The sequence below is a fragment of the Scyliorhinus canicula genome, chromosome 3, assembly GCF_902713615.1.
Source record: "Scyliorhinus canicula chromosome 3, sScyCan1.1, whole genome shotgun sequence".
NCBI classification, from domain to species: domain Eukaryota; kingdom Metazoa; phylum Chordata; class Chondrichthyes; order Carcharhiniformes; family Scyliorhinidae; genus Scyliorhinus; species Scyliorhinus canicula.
In genome coordinates, this window is record NC_052148.1 from 251,586,404 (window position 1) to 251,602,140 (window position 15,737).

Sequence of the window (15,737 nt, forward strand, 5' to 3'; positions counted from 1 at the left end):
AATCTAGTATTACCGTGTCCTATTGGGATGTGGGATGGATTGAGAGCAGTGTGTTTTTCCTTTCTGGTTATTTAATTGGGAATAGAGATAGTAATTAGGGGTGTTGTATTTACTGTATTGAGTAATATTGTTTAAGGGGTAATTGTAAAGCTATATTTCGGATATGAGGTTCAAGACTTTAATACTGTGTTAATAAAGTTTTGTTTTAAAAATACCAAATCCCTATTTCTTTGTGCAATCACTCCTGGAGCAAAGTATTCTTTCCATACAGTCTTACAAAATGAACTAACATATTGGGGTTTCGGTCCAGTTTCCTAGCCACTGTTGGGGTTGGGTCTGGGATCGTAATATCATTTTGGTCTGAGATGAGGAGAAATGCCTTCACTCGAAGTTGTGAATCTTTGGAATTCTCTGTTCACGAGGATTGTGGATGCCCCATCTTTGGATACACTTAAAGAGGAGGCCGACTAGATTTTTGATCTCTTAGACTTTTGATTTGATTTGACGTGATGCTATATTTTAGTGATCCATGCACAGGAACCCCTAAACCTCTTTGAAAATCCACTTCTTGCATTTTAGGTTTTAAATGATATTGGGATGTATCCTTTATTGGCACAAAAAGGTGTTCTCACACTGGCCAACACTGAAATCCATCTACCACAGTTTCTAGAAGTCTCTCTGATTTTCACCCGTAGACATTTATATTTATTGTCGCGTGTACTTGAGGTACAGTCCAGGCAGATCGCTCCATTCATGAGAAACATAGGACAAACGATAAATACACAATGTAAATATACAGAGTGTGGGTGAAGCATACGGAATGTAGTGCTACAAAAGTAGAGAAGGTGCGTAGAGAGATCAGTTCAGTCCATAAGAGGCCCACTCGGAAGTCTGGTAACAGTGGGGAAGAAGCTGGTTTTGAATCTGTTGGTGCGTGTTCTCAGACTTTTATACCTTCTGCCCGATGGAAGAGGTTGGAAGAGGGAATAACCCGGATGGGAGGGGTCTTTGATTATGCTGCCTGCTTTCCCAAGGCAGTGGGAGGTGTAGGCAGAGTCAGCGGATGGGAGGCGGTTTCATGTGATGGACTGGACTGTGTTCGCTCTCTGTTGTTTCTGACGGTCTTGGGCCGAGCCGTTGCCATACCAGGCTGTGATGCAGCCAGATAGGATGCTCTCTATGGTGCATCTGTAAAAATTGGTAAGAATCAATGTGGACATGCTGAATTTTCTTAGTTTCCTGAGGAAGCATAGACGCTATTGTGCTTTCTTTTGTACTTTAGTCAGTTCCTCAAAAAATCTTTGGTTCATTAGACATGATCTATCTTTTACACAGCCAAGTCAATGCGCTGTAATTAGCTCAGTTTTCTGTACTTCATTGCCTGCTTTTATTTAAAGGTCACACTTTTACTTTGCCTTGCACCATCATTGCTTCTGTTATTTAATCATCTCTTAAACAGCACCTAATCGCATCACTATTATCCACCCTCAAAATAAAGTCCTACATTTGTATTAAGCAGTCCGCTTTAAAAACAACTTTTATTTATAAGCTGTTCAGCAGTAACCTTTTCTCATCGCGACAAAAGATTGTTAACCTAAATCATTAATAAACTTCTCTCCACAGACGTTACCTGACTAGCTGCATTTAATTCCTAAATTCACAGCACCTGCAGCACATTGCTTCTTAAAGTATCGGCTAAGGTGTTTCTGAATCACCTGAGAAATTAATGTTTTCTTTTGTACATGTGGTGACAGCACAGTTGGAATGCTGCTGAATATAAGTGACAGACTGAAATAGAACTTAAGTCATGCATGTCAAAACAGGTGGATGTGTAAAGTAGGTCAGAAACACTGGAATACACCCAAATAATTTAGGTTGTGTATCTTAAGAACGGAGATCAGAACAAAATAACTTACTATTTGGAAAATGTTTTTTTTTAAATAAATTTAGATTACCCAATTATTTTTTCCAATTAAGGGGCAATTTAGCATGGCCAATCCACCTACACTGCACATTTTTGGGTTGTGGGGGCGAAACCCACGCAGACACGGGGAGAATGTGCAAACTCCACACGGACAGTGACCCAGAGCCGGGATCGAACCTGGGACCTCAGCGCCGTGAGGCGGTTGTGCTAACCACTAGGCCACCGTGCTGCCCGAAAATGTTTTTTTAAGGCCACTATAAAGGATAGATTTGCAGAATACATGATGCCCAGCTTTTCAGCATTCCAAAGGATGTTCTTTTAGAGTACAAAAGGATAATTCTGTAAAACACAAATATGGAGTGTTTTTCCATACCAAATCAAGACCTGGTTAAATGATGAGTTAGCTCAGGAGTAGATTTTATGGACCAAACTGGATAGTTGTGCCGTCTTCACTCCGAACAAAAAAGCCTGAGGGGGCGGCACGTGGCGCAGTGGTTAGCACTGGGACTGCGGCGCTGAGGACCCGGGTTCGAATCCCGGCTCAGAATCCCGGCTCTGGGTCACTGTCCGTGTGGAGTTTGCACACTCTCCGCGTGTCTGCGTGAGTTTCACCCCCACAACCCAAAGATGTGCAGGTTAGGTGGATTGGTCACGCTAAATTGCCCCTTAATTGGAAAAATAAATAATTGGGTACTCTAAATTTATTTTTAAAAATGTTTAAAACAAAGCCCGGATGGTATAATTTCGGTAAACATGCACCTAGAAATGTGTACAATGATCTCCTTGCTGTATATGGAATTGCTTGCAAGCAAATGTAAACCACTGGAGAAAAATCAGCTGGGTGGAAGTAAATGATGCAAGTTATTTGAAATCCTTAAATGTTGGTGAAACCAATATTGGTGCCAGATCTTGGGCCAGTGCACCGTTAAGTTGAGTTCACTCTCTGGAAGGAGGCAATGGGTCAACTAAATTCCTTGCTTTAGTAAAACTAAGAATGGGGCCAAAAGAATTTTCACCAAGTGTCTGGACAGGGTCACCTTCTCCTTGAATTAACCGATTCCTATTTAACAGGAGTTTAAAAAAAGAATGATTGGTTGCATGTTGATTTGTAACAGTTCTATACATAGGAAGTGTCAGCCAAAAAAGTATAAAACTGGACACCGATTGGATAGTATAGCACCAAAGCAACAGCAGAGGACCAATGGCAGCAGTAACAGAAACAACAGGCCGCCAATACAAATCGCTTCCTCATCACACATCCCACAGCCCGCTCACCCGGGATGTCAATATTGGCCAATCCTCAGCCATCTCTACATTGGTCAAGGCCTTTGTACAGCAAATTGGCACAAGTGGGGCCTTGCACAGGGAACCAGGACTGCAATTGTGGTACGCCCCAATCAAAGACTCACATCAATTAAGACAGCCCCCTGACAAAATTCAGTGGAAGACTCAGAGAGCCCCACTTAGCCACTGTGGAAACTATTGTCTTGCTTGGTGGTTACTAAATATGTTTGGGGAAAAAAAACTAGACATAAATAATGTTTCTATAATAGATGTGCCATCTCATCAAAATGCATTTGATTTTTTACCAGTTTTGTGATGTGCCGAGGGCTTGTGGTGCACGGCCTCTGACCCAGAAGCTTTGGGGTAGAGTTCCACCTTAGGACTTACTGGCCACGGAACATGTGTGCATGAGGTTGATTATCGGCCTGTAAATCCTTCAATACACTTGATGGCAGGCGGTGAAGAGCGGGGGAGTTTCCTGGCCAGCCATACTACGAAAGGTAAAGCAGTACTTTACGAAGCACAGGTGTAGACTAATCCACACCTCTTAGGGTGTGGTGCCTGACGAGGAGGATTTGATGTGCAAATTCAAAGCATTGCAATTAAATTTTCAAAAAACAACTTACCTGTAAATTTACCTCTCTGGAAAGGCATGCAAATGACCTAAACTTGCGGATACTTCCTATGATAAAACGTTGAGGTGTGTAAATATGCAGCATGTAAGTTTTCAGGAATTGTCTGGCATAGTCTACATCATTGGCAAAAATGACAGATTGAAAACCCTTTTACATTGTAATTTTTCTGAAGAGACATGTGTCAAAACTAGGTCATATTTTAAAATCACGCTGAGTGATGTTTGGCAAGCCTAAGGCATGTGGGTAATTGTGCATCTCCTAGTGGCTCAAGGCAGGCTGTCTGTGCAACTTCCCAGCCGGGAGTTGGGATATGCGTTGGAATGGAGAAGAACGCCACCTTGAAAAGCAGTGTTGCTTTGAGCAATCAAGTTGCTCAGGACATAGCAAACAGCCTGTTCCTTTTTTTTTAACAGTATAAATTTCCAAGACTTGCAGCAATAATTTATTGAGTTCTCAAACATCCAAGTGGGGAAAAATTAGTCCAGGGAAGAACATGTTTTGCTGGTAATCTGTAAACCGGCTGTTTTGGTAGAGTGCCATTCTGTGAAGCCAGAAGATTTTTAGTTTGGAATCTTTTAACTATTTTGTTTTTCTGTGAATACATATTAATAGTGGATCAGAGCAAGTTGCAAAGCTATGTGGAGAGTAGCTTAGTAATAAAAAAAAAATAGAAAAGGAACTGAAATGAAAATGAAAATCGCTTATTGTCACGAATAGGCTTCAATGAAGTTACTGTGAAAAGCCCCTAGTCGCCACATTCCGGCGCCTGTCCGGGGAGGCTGGTACAGGAATCGAACCGAGCTGCTGGCCTGCTTGGTCTGCTTTCAAAGCCAGCGATTTAGCTCAGTGAGCTAAACCAGCCCCAGAACTGGAACTGAAAATGCGAGTTGGTGTTTAAAGAGAAAAGGCGGGTTTATATTTAAAGAGAAAAAGCAAGCTAATATTTCAGATGAAGATTCTTCCCTCCGGATGAAAACGAATGGATAATACCCATTTATAGGGTGGAGAGCAGGGACAAAAAGATGGGACCAAAGAGGGGTGAAAAGGGTAATAGATTCTCCAACGAGAGCAGAAATTATTGGTTGAATGATCTGCGGACTGCTCATTCTTCACCTTATATGGTGGCAGGAAAGATTACCTTGGTGAGGCAATGAAAAGACATTCAAAGATTAAAATAACATGGAGATATGTAAGATGATCAAATGCTTCAGGAGGGTTCACTAGTGAGGAAAATCAGAAAGGTGGAAGTAAATGATGCAAGTGATTTGAAATCTGTAAATATTAGTGAAACACTGAGTCCACCGGCTTGGTAAATACCTGGCGGCAGTGGGGACCAATCGGTGGATAACAGAGTTTGTTATAAGAAAGGTGATCACACCCACAAGCAACAATCCATTTCCTCTTCCTCTGACGAACCTACTCCTGATCCTTTGCACTGCTGATGTGCAGTTGGGTGGATGGGCCACGCTAAATCTGACCCATAGTGTTCAAAAGATTAATTGGGGTTAGGAGGTTATGGGGTTAGGGCGGGGGCATACGCTTAGGTAGGATGCTTTTTCAGAGGGTGGGTGCAGGCTTGATGGGTCAAATGGCCTCCTGCACTGTAGGAATTCTATGATTCCAGCTGAGAAATTTACCTTTTGGGTGTTGAGAGGGAAGTCTATGGGCACGATCCACACTGCGCCCGAAAAGCAGCTCGCCGTGGTGCAGCGTGGCTGATAAAAGTCAGGAGACCCCGCTCCCGGAATCTACCCAGCTCACAACGCTTCACGAGATCCAATGCTATCTCGTGAGACATTGCAATGTAAATGTTAAACCCTTCTCATAGTATGTTCAGGTGAGGGGGGCGGTGGTCAAGGATTGCTTCGGGGGCCTCTGAGATCAGGACGCTATTTAAAATGGCGTTCCGATCTCTCGCTACACTGGGGAGTACCAACGAGCGGAGCTCCCCAGTGTACAAAGCGGGGCTACGGCGGCCCCTTATATAACAAGGGTCGCGTTGTGTTGCCATGTGTTCCTCGGCACTGTGAGCGCTGGGAAACACGCGGCTAAACTGCTTGCTATGGGTCTTTGTTCCCATTTACTTGAATTGCACCCATTCGTGGCATCATGCTGTGGATGACAGGAAGTGATCTGCCAAATAGACGGCTGGTGCTCTAGTAAGTGAGGAAAAGGGGGACTTTGTGTCAGCGTAAGAAGGTGAGATTCAAGATGGGGAAGATTTGGAACATCCTGTCGACCTGATGTCTGGAGGGAGATCAGTGTGGAGATGGGAGATTTATGCATAATGTGTAATCATCAGAGTAAATGCCATGGGAAAATGTTAGAAAGTGGTAGTTTTGATGGGAGGAAGCATAATCAAAGTCGATATGCAATTCTAGTGGAAAGTTAGTTGCCTGAGTAAATATTGATTCTGCACCAATTTTCACTTAAACTGGAGGTAAATGGTCACAAACACAGTATTATCATTAGAAGAAAGGAGACCTGGAAGAACGTGTTGAAGGAGTTTGGAAAATGGAATGCTTTACTGCAAGACAAGTGGGTTTGTGAGGTAGTCTCCTGTATTAAAAGGGAATTTAATAAGTATTGGGAAACAATCCAAAAAAGGATACGGAAAGTAGAAAAAAGGATAGGATATTGGATTAATTAGCGAGCACAATCACAGACATGACATGCTGAATGGCTTTGCACTGTAATTTCCACCAGGGAAGTCTTAAAATACTGAAGATTTACATAGAATTTACAGTGCAGAAGGAGGCCATTCGGCCCATAAATTTAGATTTATTGTCACGTGTAACGAGGTACAGTGAAAAGTAGTGTTCTGCATACAGTCCAGACAGATCGTGCCATACATGAAAACATCGAACATATGATAAATAAATGAGGAAACAAACATCGAACATATGATAAATAAATGAGGAAACATAATGAAAATACACAACCATAGACAGCGGATGAAGTATACGGTATATAATAATAATAACCTTTTATTGTCACAAGTATGAAGTTACTGTGAAAAGCCCCTAGTCGCCACATTCCAGCGCCTGTTCAGGTAAGCTGGTATGGGAATTGAACCCGCGCTCATAGCCTTGTTCTGCATCACAAACTCGCTGTCTAGCCCACTGAGCTAAACCAGCCCGAGTGCTACAATTGTAGAGAAGATGCAAAGGAAGATCAATTCGGTCCATGAGATCAGTTCAGACAGAAGCAGGAAATACTAGAAGCTGAAGAAAAATATTCCAGCAACTCATCTGTCTGGGGGGGGGGGGGGGGGGGGGGGGAGGGCGGCACATTGGCGCAGTGGTTAGCACTGGATTCCCGGGTTCGATGCCGGCCGCGGGTCACTGTCTGTGTGGAGTTTGCACATTCTCCCCGTGTCTGCGTGCGTCTCACCCCCACAAACAGAGGTCTGCAGGGTAGGTGGATTGGCTATGCTAAATTACCCAAAAAAGAATTGGGTACTCTAAATTTATATTTTAAAACCTCCTCTGACTGGTATTAATGCAACCTTGAAATACTCTCCAAGATGCTATGTGCATACTTAGAAAAGGCATTTGACAAAACTTTTGCATGAAAGACTAGGGCAGGAAATTCTAGCCTTCCCCATTGGTGGGAGCTTCTGGTTCATGTGAAGCAAGCATGGAGAACATGGGGCTTTTTATAGTGGGACAGACATATTCTAGATGTTATCTTGGAGGTATATAAGATGATTAAAGGTATAGATTGAAAGGGCAACTCTGCAATGTCACTTTATGTTGTAAATTAGGGCAAAAGGAGTTGGGATATATGTGAGTAAAAGGCAAATGTTGGATTTATATCAGAAAGCTCTTGTTCACAGAATAGTGGTGACGTACAGTAACAGAATGATACCCTCTTATAAGGGAGGTGATTGACTGAGGACCCAATCTTGTCTGGAAATTGTATGATTCAGAGTGACTGGGATTGAGGGCAGAACGGCGTGAATCACAATTGGACTCCCAAGGTGAGCACCTGGTGAGCAGACCACCCGGGGGAACTCAAGAGTGGGAAGGAGTCATGTCTGAGCAATGCCACCAGGTTTTGCCCCCTGGCATTGCTGGAGTGCAGTGCCAGGAGTTGGTGCGGGGGGGGGGGGGGGGTGCGCCCCCGATCATGCTGGGGACTGGGGTCACAGAATAGCAGGCTGTTTCCAGGGTGTACACCTTTGTTCCCTCTGCACTGGGGTGCCCTTTAAAAATGGCACCCTGATCCTCAGTTGACTAAGTTGCTGGTGGGGCGAGTGATTCAGAGGCTGCCCTGCCAGTGATAGGTTGTGGGGCCCCAGCCTTCAACATTTATTTCAGAGTCCTGGACTTTGGCTGAGAAAGCTGGTGTTGCTATCAAAACCTCCAGTGCCGCTTTCCCGCCCGTCATCGGCCTCTGCTGGTTTCCGGCAAAATCGCGGCCATTGTGACTATTGACAATGCCATTTCAGCTGGTGTACTGGAATCAAACAAATAGAAGTTGAAAACTTTGGGAATTCGAAAGAAACAGCATGAAGTTGTAGGGGGGCTCGGGAATGTTTGATCCTTGGACGGATTAACTAAGAGGGGTTGCTTGGCCTTCCTCAGCCATAAAAATCTTGCACATCCATAATTGCCTGAGGCCTTGTTCTATAGCTGTTCCTTTATTGAACAGAAAGGTTTACTAATCCACTTTATGGGGCATTGAAAGCAACTACACAGCACAGGACTGCAATGATGTGTAGTCTAGACCATGTAAGGGTGACAGGTTCCCTGGACATTAGTAATCCTGCAGCTTTTATTGTGCTAGGCCACAAATGACCAGATTTATTGAATTCACATCTCACCGTAGCGAGTCTTGAAATTGAAGTTATGACCTCTGGGTTGTTAGTCCTCTACCATAATTACAACACTAGCTTACCCTCCACAACTTCTCTCTTGACTGTCTTAAAAATGGTACACGTGATTAATTAACTTAACTGCTCATCAATCGAGCCTTCAGTCATCTTCAATACAAAACGCTCCTTGCTTAAATAGCTTTTGAATTCCATTAGTTACTTTTATACAACCAAAATGATACACTTCAATGACTTGGGTGTGAGCATTGGCCTGAAATCGGAACAGTCTGAAGCAAGCAACACTATCTTTTGAAATTGAAAGTTTTTTAAAAACTGATTATTTTACTCGTCTGTTTTCACTGCTGAAGGTTTCAGTGGCAAGTTAGCTGTCACCTAAATGTATATTTACCTCCCCAGTCTCCACTCTCCCCCCCCCCCTCCCCCAACAAACAGTCGCCCACTTATGTGTTGTAAATAATTTTGCCAGTTGTACAGAGTTGCTGCTGTTGAGCTGGTGCACAATACCCTACCAGTTATTCTATTTTATTTTTTAATGTATCTTTAAAAATTATTATTTACTGTTTTCTTTTCTTTGGTATGTTTGGGTGTGCCCTTCTCTTCTACATATGTGTATATATATATGTGTCTCTTATCCTGTGTACATAACGGTAAATATACTTTGTTCAAAAACCCGATAAAAAAACATTTATAAAAAAAAAGTTAGCTGCACAATATGATACAACACTATGACTATTTGTGTTTGTTGATTGATTTTGTAAAATTGAAATTGTTTAAAATAAATTCCACTTACATTTACCAAATGCTTCTTTTTGTTATTCATAATTGTCTGATTCTTTGGGTGCTCCCATGTTGTGGAATCTGCTTAATCAACGTGTGTAGTCTGCTTAAATCATTCCAAGTTTTAACCCTAGCAGCTAGCACAGAGATGTCAGTGTCCTGCTTGAATATTCTCGCAGGTGTCCCAACCATTTTTCAAAATGTTTATTGCCTCCTCCTTCCCACTCTCACTGTCTGGCAGTTTTGAAACAACAACCCAAAGGTTGTATGTTCACCCACAGTACTTTTTCGACCCTCTTATTTAAAAAGAGTCAGAATCAGCCTTCAAAGAGAATCAGGATGTTGATTGGTGTGTTATAATGGAATTAAACTAAGCTCAGGGAGTTCCTACTTACCAGAGGCCAGTTTTAATGGGAACATTTAAATGCTTGCACTGTTTTGGTGACACTGCAGTTAAATGTCCCAGTTGACACAGTGGAACTGTACATTCCCCACAATCATTAATATAAACATCATCAAAATCAGAACTGAGTTGGAAATTGTCTTTTTCATATGCAATTGGAAATCTTACTGAAATAAGCTTCTGGTTGAACAAAGCTGCTGAAGCAAAATTTGACTTTTGCATAGTTTTACTTTTGGCTACAAGCATACATTGAAGTGGTCAATAAGTTGTGTGTGAATGTTTAAGCTCTCCCACCTTACACCATCTCCCACCACCACGTCTCTCCCTCTCTCTCTCCCACCCCCCCCACCAAAAACATTAATTTCACCATTTGTTTTCATTAATCCCAAGCTTATGGGACCTTCTGCTCTCTTGAGGGCAGGAAAGGTTTCTCTCAAAATTGCACTAATTTGTCATCGGATCACGTAATGTGACTTTAGATGTCATTTAGTTGAAGGGCTAAAGGAACTCCAGGGTTTCAGGTTTTATGTACTGAAGTACTTTACAATTAAGATATGTTGGAATTTTGCTCTGCCATAATGTACCAATGAGTGAATAATACCAACTGCTGTGATTATTAATTGTGGTGGAAGGACCCAAACCTAACCTGATCTATGTTCTATAGTGTAGGTCAGATAGGCTTCAGATGGTTTCACAGGTCAGCGCAACATCGAGGGCCGAAGGGCCCGTACTGCGCTGTAGTGTTCTATGTTCTATGTTCTATGATCTAAATACTTAAAATTACCAATATTTCTTCCATTTGAAAAAAGATAGAGGATTGCAATATTGTGGTCAGGGAAGAATTCTCATCTTTACTTTTGGGGTTGCCACATGAATTGATTAAATTCTGTCTATGGTGTCCAAAGTCAACTTATTAAAACCTCAGGAGAAAAGTAATTGCAAGATTTGTTGACAATTATTTAAAAGTGTGATATGTTAATTATGAAGAATTATTTTAAGAAATGCATATAATAGCTGAATTATTTGGAAATAGCCTTCCCTCCCCCAAAAATAATTAGGGAAAGGAGTGGTGGAAGATCGAGTTTTGTTAGTCTGGTGCATTAACCAATGCAACTTATATATTTTTCTCTCGCTCATCGATTGGTTTATGTTCAAATTAGAGTTCTTTGCCTTGGATTAATACCCTAGCAGACCATAATAACTCATGTTCTATGTAGCAAAATATCTCGAGGTGCTTCATGGAGATGTGAGGAAAAACTGCTCAATGAAATACGGAGAAATTAGAATAGTGTCCAAGAACGCGGAGGTGGTTTCTTAACAAAGGCCACTTACAGGAGATTGGAGAGGCAGAAGAAGGGAATTGGACAGTTAAACCTGAGCAGCAATGGTGAGGCCAAGTGATAAGTGGGAAGTACAAAAGGCTGATGTAAGACTTATTACACGGAGGTTAGAGATTGGGAGTGGTGAGACCACAGAGAACCCAAGAACACAGGTTTTACATGTGAGATATTGTGAGAACGGAGTGCCATGGGAAATCAATTTCTACACTGATCTCTCCTCTCTCCATCACTGTAATGTTTTTCAGCCTTATGACTCTCTGAGAACAGCCAAGTTCCTCCAATTGTAGTCCCTTGTGTATCCCTGATTTTCTTTACTTCACCGGTGACAGCTGTGTCCTTAGCTGTTTATGCTCTTAGTTCTGAAATTCCCTCCCTAAACCTCTCCTTCTCCTCCTTTTAAGGGGCTTGTAAAACTTTTGACTAAGCTTTTCATGACCTGTCATGTATCTTTCTTTAATTCAGTGTAATTGTTGTCTGAAGAAATATACTCTCTTGTAGCACTTTGGGATGTTTTCCAATGATGATGACGTTGCGGCAACAGTTGAAGTTGCCAAAAGGTCATACGCCAGCGAGCCAAAGACGGATAGCTGGGCTTCCTGACGTGACTATGCAGATGTGGGGAGAGGAGCCATTGGATGCATTAAAGAAAAGGAACATGGCAGTCCCATGGAACTGGACAGTAGAGGAGAGACATTGGAGGAGGATTGTGGGGTTGACAATAACAAGGCTGAGGAGAAAATGTATTTCACCATGACTTTGGATAAAGCTGCTCTCGTGCTGTGCAACAGGCAGTAAGATGGAGCTGCAGGAATACTGGGCATGGATCTGAGACGCAGATTTGCAGATTTTAAAAAAGAAAGGGAGATTGATGAGAGAGCTGGAGGGTTCAGATTGTTTTTTTTGGCGTTACAGAGATGCTTGTGCCTTTTTAAAAGGGACTGGACTATTGCTAGAAAAGGCATTGGGCTTATTCAAGAAGAATTTCAACTTGGGACAGTGACAGAAGGAAATTAAAACAGAAAAGCAGTGATTTGTTGGGGCAATGAGAAGTGGCATATCTGGATGATCAAGAGAGGAGAGAGGAGGATTGAGAAAGGGAGATATAGACATAGAAGACATAGAATTTACAGTGCAGAAGGAGGCCATTCGGCCCATCGAGTCTGCACCGGCTCTTGGAAAGAGCACCCCACCCAAGGTCCACACCTCCACTCTATCTCCATAACCCAGTTACCCCACCCAACACAAAGGGCAATTTTGGACATTAAGGGCAATTTAGCATGGCCAATCGACCTAACCTGCACATCTTTGGACTGTGGGAGGAAACCGGAGCACCCGGAGGAAACCCACGCACACACGGGGAGGATGTGCAGACTCCGCACAGACAGTGACCCAAGCCGGAATCGAACCTGGGACCCTGGTGCTGTGAAGCGATTGTGCCATCCACAATGCTACCGTGCTGTCCGAACTTGGGTCCTGATCTGGGCTGGTTGACAAAAGGACACGATGGGGAATCTTGTCTACAATTGTCTGCCAGAGATGAAGTAAGACAAGTAGTGATCATAAAATGTGGTCAGGGAAAACAGAACATGAAACATTCCGGTGTTGAATTATGCTGTTCAACAGGATTTCCTGGTCTGAATTGGTATTAAAAAGCCAATATACCAGGAATCATTGAGGGAGCAGGGCATCTGCTGAGGTGCTGTTGCACTCGTTAAAAAAAAGCACTGGACACACTCCCTCCTGTGTGAAAATGTTAATGTCCGCGTTTTTCCTATTTTCGTACTGAATCACTACCACACACAAGGAAACAATGTATGCCGAAATTATTTTCTGATTTTGCTTTCTGTTGCTGAGTGGGAATGATTATTTTTTGACGATAGCGCAATTTGGATCTTGCTTTATGCAGATTAACAAATCACTGTTTCAAAAAAAATGAAATTAATTTCTTTACATAAAGATTTGCGCAGGCCTCGATATAACCTCTTGCACAATCTAAAACTACTTCAGCATTTTCTGCTGATTCATGGGTGGTTGCTAGGTAACAATGACTGGTGCAGCTAAGGAATCCGAAAGGAGAAATCTGCAGTTCGTATATGAACTTCCATAGAATTCCTTGGTGTTGCACGCACTTGAAATGACTTATTTTATCACAGGAACAGACTGTATGACTAAGATCTATATTAACCTCTGATTGTGAGCATGCAGTTCAGACAGTTAGTTAAAATGAATAGATTCGATACCCGCAGTTTTAATATCTTTTTAATAAATATTATCTATGAATATTACCCAATCAAAAGATAATATTGAACATGGCTGTGAACTGACTTCAGAGGTGTGAAGGATGTTCATAGAATCCATAGAAATCCAACAGTACAGCAGGAGGCCATTCGGCCCATCAAATTTGCACCGACCCTCCAAAAGAATACTCTACCTAGGCCCACGGCCTTACCCCATCCCCGTCCCCCCACCTAACCTGCACATCTTTGGACTGTGGGAGGGAACCGGAGCATCCAGAGGAAACTTACGCAGACACGGGAAGCAACTGCAAACTCCACACAGTTACCCAAGGACGGAATTGAACCCGGGTCCCTGGCGCTGTGAGGCAGCAGTGCTACCCACTGTGCCGCCTCCATATACTTGTGCAGAGGAAAAATATTTTCGCATTGAGCCAAAGCACTTATGCTTTTGTACAATTGCATAGTCTGACAAAAACAAGGACTGAGATTTCTGCTTGCAGTCATTGCGTGCAAAAGTAGCTATGCCAGTGAAAATCCGCACGAGATACTGAAATAAGAATCTCTGTGGTGGGACCTCGTTTTCTGAAATTCTCCGTCCCTTGTCAGTGACATAACGGGGTTCTCGCCCAGAAAGGTCAGGAGCCTTGGGCGGAATTCTCCTGGAGAATCGCTCGGGGCCATCGTCAATCCTGTCCCAGCCATGGTCCGAATTCTCCGCCAACCGGGGATCGGCGGGGGTGGGAATCGCGCCGCGCCGATCGGCGGGCCCCCCTCCGGCCCGCGATGGACCGAAGTCCCGCCGCTGACAGGCCAAACCCGCCAGCGGGAATCAAAGCACATCTGGTGCCAGCGGGATTGGCGGTGCAGGTGGGCGCCGGGGTCCTGGGGGGGGCGCGGGGCGATCTGGCCCCGGGGGGTGCCCCCAAGGTGGTCTGGCCCGCGATCGGGGCACACCGATCAGCGGGCAGGCCTGTGCCGTGGGGGCACTCTTTTTCTTCAGCCCCGCCATGGCCTTCACCATGGCGGGGGCGGAAGAGACCCCCTCCCCTGTGCATGCGCCGGTATGGCGTCAGCAGCCGCTGACGCACCGGCGCATGCGCGGACTTCCGCCGGCCGGCGAAGGCCTTTCGGCCCCGTCTGGCAGAACCAGAGTACCTTGGATGGGTGCCATCTGGCCCTGTAGTCCTAAATAATTTGAAATTTCCTATTCTATCCATGGTGACATCTTTATTTTAACATTTATAATGCTGCTTAATATAGGGTGTTGCATGGTTGAACATTCACATCGGAGTATAGACTGAGGCAAAGTAATAATTTAACAGCTCTGCTAAAACTGGAAAATCAGTTTCAATCTATCTTAAAGTGTCTTTCAGTTCTCCTACCTAATCTTTAACTCTCTTCTGACTCCTGAGATAGCTGCATGAGCTTTTCCCTCTTCACGATGATTGCGTAGCTTTTCCAGAGATCTCTACTTTACTCCAATGGACGCTTTTTCCTCCCTCAGTTTCTTGTGACATTTGTCACTGCTCTCCCATGAGTTAAATTCCTCAAGCTCATAAAATGCTTTTTGCTTCAATTGAATTTGTCTGTGAACATTTCTATTTAACCATTATGATTTTATTTTCCCATTCGCCTAACTTTTCAACCCTAAGGACATACCTGATTTGGGTGGAAAAATCTGCAGGGGTCTGCATTTAAAACATTTCACAGTTACCAAAGAAACCAATTTGGAGACTCATAAACAAATAAATCAGAATACCTCCAAAGTTGTAAGAATTTTAAAACAGAATGTAAATAAAATCACGATTAAGTTATACTTCATCTGGGTTTTAACTGGATTGGATTGGATTGGATTTGTTTATTGTCACGTGTACCGAGGTACAGTGAAAAGTATTTTTCTGCGAGCAGCTCAACAAATCATTAAGTACATGGGAAGAAAAGGGAATAAATGAAAATGAAATGAAAATGAAAATCGCTTATTGTCACGAGTAGGCTTCAATGAAGTTACTGTGAAAAGCCCCTAGTCGCCACATTCCGGCGCCTGTCCAGGGAGGCTGGTACGGGAGTCGAACCGTGCTGCTGGCCTGCTTGGTCTGCTTTAAAAGCCAGCGATTTAGCTCAGTGAGCTAAACCAGCCCCTGTTTTAAAAGAAAATACATAATAGGGCAACACAAGATATACAATATAACCACATAAGCACTGGCATCAGATGAAGCATACAGGGTGTAGTGTTAATGAGGTCAGTCCATAAGAGGATCATTTAGGAGTCTGGTGACAGTGGAGAAGAAGCCGTTTTT

At 43.2% G+C, this 15,737-nt stretch overlaps 1 protein-coding gene across 4 annotated transcripts in view; it reads left to right on the top strand.

Annotated features, from left to right (window-relative positions):
• LOC119963430 (serine/threonine-protein phosphatase 2A 55 kDa regulatory subunit B gamma isoform) overlaps nt 1-15,737 on the top strand; it is a 341,572-nt gene that overhangs the window by 69,667 nt on the left and 256,168 nt on the right. The window lies entirely within an intron of this gene.